The sequence below is a fragment of the Anomaloglossus baeobatrachus genome, chromosome 9 (assembly GCF_048569485.1).
Source record: "Anomaloglossus baeobatrachus isolate aAnoBae1 chromosome 9, aAnoBae1.hap1, whole genome shotgun sequence".
NCBI classification, from domain to species: domain Eukaryota; kingdom Metazoa; phylum Chordata; class Amphibia; order Anura; family Aromobatidae; genus Anomaloglossus; species Anomaloglossus baeobatrachus.
This window is the reverse complement of record NC_134361.1, coordinates 42,662,494-42,668,259: the sequence shown is the minus strand read 5'-3', so window position 1 is coordinate 42,668,259 and position 5,766 is coordinate 42,662,494.

The window sequence follows — 5,766 nt, the reverse complement described above, 5'->3', positions numbered from 1 at the left end:
AGCCTATCAATCAGCTCATCCACCCGGGGCATGGGGTAGAGATCGAACTTGGATATTTCGTTCAATCTCCTAAAGTCATTGCAGAACCTTAAGGAGCCATCGGGTTTTGGTATTAGGACAATCGGACTAGCCCATTCACTCCGGGATTTTTCGATGACCCCCAGGCATAGCATTGTCTTCACTTCCTCTGATATGGCTTGTCTTCGAGCCTCCAGTACGCGGTATGACTTCAGGCGTACCTTCAGGTGAGGCTCGGTGACAATATCATGTCGTATCAGACTGGTTCTACCGGGCAGCTCGGAGAAGACATCGGGGTTCTGCTGAACCAACCGTCTGGCCTCTCGCCTCTGAGTCTTGGTGAGGGCTTCTCCAATCCTTACTTCCGGTTCGTCCTCTCCGGAGGTCGCTGGAGCCGGAGGTGAACGACCCGAAGAGGAGGGAGATGGGGAAAAAACAGCCATCAGGCTTTCCCGTTCCTGCCAAGGTTTTAATAGGTTGACATGGTATATTTGTTCAGGTTTCCGCCTACCGGGCTGCAATACTTTATAGTTAACCACCCCGACTCTTTCCTTTATCTCGTAGGGGCCTTGCCACTGAGCCAGGAATTTACTCTCCGCCGTGGGGATAATTACCAACACCCGATCCCCGGGTTTAAAGGTCCGCACGGTGGCTTGTCTATTGTAGCGGCCGCTTTGCGCGGCCTGAGCCTCCTGTAAATGCTCCTTCACAATTGGCATGACCGCGCTTATGCGGTTCTGCATACCCAAAATGTGTTCAATCACACTTTTATGGGGGGTGGGCTCTTGCTCCCATGTTTCCTTTGCCAGGTCCAACAATCCCCGGGGATGTCGCCCGTATAACAATTCAAAAGGCGAAAACCCCGTGGATGCCTGTGGCACCTCACGGATGGCAAACATCAAATAGGGAAGCATCATATCCCAGTCTTTCCCGTCTTTTGAAATCACCCTTTTGAGCATGGTTTTCAGGGTTTTATTGAAACGCTCGACTAAACCGTCCGTTTGAGGATGATACACAGACGTACGCAACTGCTTGATCTGGAGTAGCCGGCATAGCTCTTTGGTCACTTTAGACATGAATGGGGTCCCCTGATCCGTTAGGATCTCCTTGGGCAACCCCACCCGGCAGAACACAGCAAACAACTCCCGAGCTATAAGCTTTGCTGCAGTATGTCTGAGAGGTATCGCCTCGGGATACCGGGTGGCATAGTCAACGATCACTAGGATGTGTTGGTGCCCTCGAGCGGACTTTACGAGGGGCCCCACCAGATCCATCCCTATCCGTTCAAAAGGGACTTCTATAATGGGTAACGGTACCAACGGACTGCGAAAATGGGTCAGGGGTGCGGTAAGCTGACACTCCGGGCAGGTTTCGCAGAACCGTTTTACCTCCCCAAAAACCCCGGGCCAATAGAACCTTTGCAATATTCGCTCCTGCGTTTTCTTGACCCCTAGGTGGCCACTCATCAGGTGTTTATGAGCCAAGTCGAGGACCCGCCGGCGATACGGCTGGGGCACCACCAACTGTCCTACCCCCACGCCCCGTATTTCATCTACCCGGTAGAGTAAATCTTGCTTAAGAGCGAAATGGGGGTACCTTACCTGGGCACTGGGCAGCTGTGCCACCCCGTCAACTACTGTCACCCGACTTCGGGCATGTATTAACGTAGGGTCCTGGAGTTGGGCTGTCCCAAACGTATCCGGGGACGCCTCCAACTCCGGGATGGGCTCGACCATTTCAGCCTCTCCTGCCAATACCTCTAGGGGTGACCTATCAGGTTCACACTCTGTCCCTATCATGGTGACCCCTACGGCAGGCGTCCCGGATTCAGGATTGTAGGGCTCAGGTCCCGGACTGACCAATATCTGAGGGGACTTAGGGGGTCCCCTCCATAAAGTCCAAAAATAGGGCAGATCCCTTCCTAGGATCACGTCATAAGGAAGAGTGTTCATAAGTCCCACCTCATGTTGCACCTGACCGCAAGGTGCTGTGATGGTGACAATCCCCGTGGAATAGTCTCGGCGGTCCCCATGTATGCAAACCACCCCCACGGTACGTCCTGTGGCCTTTACTTTAGCCCTCAAGGTGGATCGCACAAGGGTCACTAAGCTCCCGGAATCCAACAATCCTGTAACCGGACATCCATTCACCTGTATTTGGCACAAGTGGGGCTCCGTCTTTGGGGAGACCAGGTCAGCGGTACACACCACCTGAGCATACATTGAACCCCGCCAGGTAACCCCACAATCCATGGGCTCCGTGGTGAGTGGACACTGGGCTTCCATATGTCCCACCCGCTGGCACCGCCAACATCTAATGGGGACGGAAACCCCCTTGACGGGTTGTCGTTTAGGGTACAGAACCTTCCGGACCTCAGGAATGGCGGGCGCGGCCTCTGACGGGACGGTAGGGGACTCCTGCACCGTTGTCAGCGGTGGGTCCTTGGCCCTAGGCTTGGAGGGGCCGGACCGACGGGCGGTACGCAAAGTCTCAGTGTCCCGTATCAAGTCCTGCGTAGCCACATGCCGCTCTACCAGGGACACTAATTGGTCCAGGGTACTCGGGTCACCCTGTCCTACCCACCGTTGAATGGTGACGGGTAAAGTGCGCACAAAACGATCCACTACTACCCTTTCCACCATTTGCGCCGGGCTCAGAATGTCAGGCTGCAACCACTTTTTTACAAGATGCAACAAGTCATAGGCCTGGGAGCGTACGGGTTTGGCTTCCTCATAGAACCACTGATTTACCCGCTGAGCCCGTACATAGGTATTCACCCCCAACCGAGCCAGTATTTCGGCTTTCAGGGTCACATAGTCAATGGCGTCCTCGGTACAGAGGTCCAGGGACGCTTTTTGGGGTTCCCCCGTCAGATAGGGCGACAATACCTCAGCCCACTGGGGGGTCGGCAGCTTTTCCCGCTCGGCCACCCGCTCAAACACCGCCAGGAACGCTTCCACATCATCCCCTGGGGTCATCTTTTGCAACGCTTGTCTCACCGCTTTCCGGACGCTGCCGTCGTCACCCGGTCCCGGGGTTGTTGCTGCCGGTCCGGCACGGATCGATTTGGCCAGGAGGACCATCTGCTCTTGGTGCCTCTGTTCCTGCAATTTCAAGGATTGCTGGTGCTGTTGCTGCTGATGATCCAACGTCCGGAGCAGGTGTGTATTCATCTGTTGTTGCTGTGCAGTAGCCTGAGCCAGCTGCTTTAGTATTTCCTCCATGGTGTCGCCGGGTTTGAGCTGTAGTATAGCCGCTTGAATCCAGGACATGTGCTACCGGGTCACCAGAAATGGAAGCTACACCTCACCGGGCTGGCATGCCCGCCGATTCTCCACCATATGTGAGGTAGCGTGGTCGGCTGCGCAGCAGAAGACACGGGATCCAGGCATTAAGGTTCACAGCACACGGTTTAATGTCCAAACAAAAGTCCACAACAATATACATGTGCCTCTCCAGCAGAGAACTCAGGGAGTTCTGTTCACTCCCTCACACCCAGCACACCTGCCCTCGTTCCTGTTTCCATTTAACCCTTCCTTCAGCCTGTAGGGAAACAGCATTAACCCTGGAGTGGATTTACTTTCTATCATGGAGTGAGCACAACCGGGGCGAGACGAAGGGAATTTTGTTACTTACCGTAAATTCCTTTTCTTCTAGCTCTTATTGGGAGACCCAGACGATTGGGGTATAGCTACTGCCCTCCGGAGGCCACACAAAGCACTACACTAAAAAGTGCAAGGCCCCTCCCCTTCTGGCTATACCCCCCCGTGATATCACGGGTTCTCCAGTTTTAGTGCCAAAGCAAGAAGGAGGAAAGCCAATAACTGGTTTAAACAAATTAACTCCGAGTAACATCGGAGAACTGAAAAACCGTTCAACATGAACAACATGTGTACCCGCAAACAACAAAAAAATCCCGAAGGACAACAGGGCGGGTGCTGGGTCTCCCAATAAGAGCTAGAAGAAAAGGAATTTACGGTAAGTAACAAAATTCCCTTCTTCTTCAGCGCTCTATTGGGAGACCCAGACGATTGGGACGTCCAAAAGCTGTCCCTGGGTGGGTAAAGAAATACCTCATGTTAGAGCTGCAAGACAGCCCTCCCCTATGGGGAGGCAACTGCCGCCTGCAGGGCTCTTCTACCTAGGCTGGCGTCCGCCGAAGCATAGGTATGCACCTGATAATGTTTGGTGAAAAAATGTGCAGGCTCGACCAGGTAGCTGCCTGGCACACCTGTTGAGCCGTAGCCTGGTGTCGTAATGCCCAAAACGCACCTACGGCTCTGGTAGAATGGACCTTCAGCCCTGAAGGAACCGGAAGCCCCGCAGAACGGTAGTCTTCAAGAATTGGTTCTTTGATCCATCGAGCCATGGTGGCTTTAGAAACCTGCAACCCCTTGCGCGTACCAGCGACAAGGACAAAAAATGCATCAGAGCGGCGCATGGGCGCCGTGCGGGAAATGTAGATTCTGAGTGCTCTCACCAGAACTAACAACTGTAAATCCTTTTCATACCGGAGAACCGGATGAGAACAAAAGGAAGGAAAGGGTATATCCCGATTAAGAAGAAACGCGGATACAACCTTAGGGAGAAACTCCTGAATAGGGCGCAGCACTACCTTGTCCTGGTGGAACACTAGGAAGGGAGCCTTGAATGACAGAGCCGCCAGCTTAGACACTCGCCGAAGCGACGTGATCGCAACCAGAAAGGCCACTTTCTGTGACAGGCGCGAAAGGGAAACTTCCCTCAGAGGCTCGAAATGCGGCTTCTGGAGAGCAACTAGTACCCTGTTCAGATCCCATGGATCTAACGGCCGCTTGTACGGGGGCACAATATGACAAACCCCCTGTAGTAACGTGCGCACCTTAGGAAGACGTGCTAGACGCTTCTGAAAAGAACACGGATAGCGCCGAGACTTGCCCTTAAAGGGAGCCGAGCGACCAACCTCTTTCCCAACCAGATTGCAGGAGGGAAGGCAAAGTAGGCAATGCCGATGGCCAGGGAGACCCTCCCTGAGCAGAACACTAAGATAAGAATATCTTCCACGAGTTGTGGTAGATCTTGGCAGACCGCGGCTGGCTAGCCCGTCTCATGGTGGCAATGACGTCGTGCTCACGGTCGACCGACGGTGAGATGCCACAGATCACGGTACCACGACCTCCCCGGCCAGTCTGGGGCGACGAGGATGGTGTGGCAGCAATCGGTAGCTGGAACTGTGACCAATCCTGAGCCAAGGCGCCTGTCGCCAGAGCTCTTTGATCGTAAGACCGCGTCATGAAAATCGGGACCCTGTTGTTGCCGAGAAGCCATGACGTCGACGTCCGTCTTCATCCTGCGTCTACAGAATTCTTGCAAACAAACGGGTGCAGAGCCCATTCCCCTGCGTCCACGCCCTGGCGACTGAGGAAGTCTGCTTCCTAGTGTCGTACGCCCGGGATGTGAACAGCTGATATGGTGTATGCTCTGTCTTCTACCCATAGCAGAATCCGCCGGACCTCTTGGGAGTCTTGTCGACTGCGTAGTCCGCCTTGGTGGTTGGTGTATGCCACCACTGTGGATAGTCCGACTGAATTCGGATCTATTTGCATTCCAGCCACTGCAGGAAGGCTTGCAGTGCAAGATACACTGCCCAGAGCTCCAGACCACTGAGTTGAAGAGTGGACTCCTCTGAAGATGGTCTTTGACCGTCTGGAAAAGCTAAAACTCGCCTCTGGATGAGGCGCCTCCTTGAAGGAGAGACTGTCCCCTCGT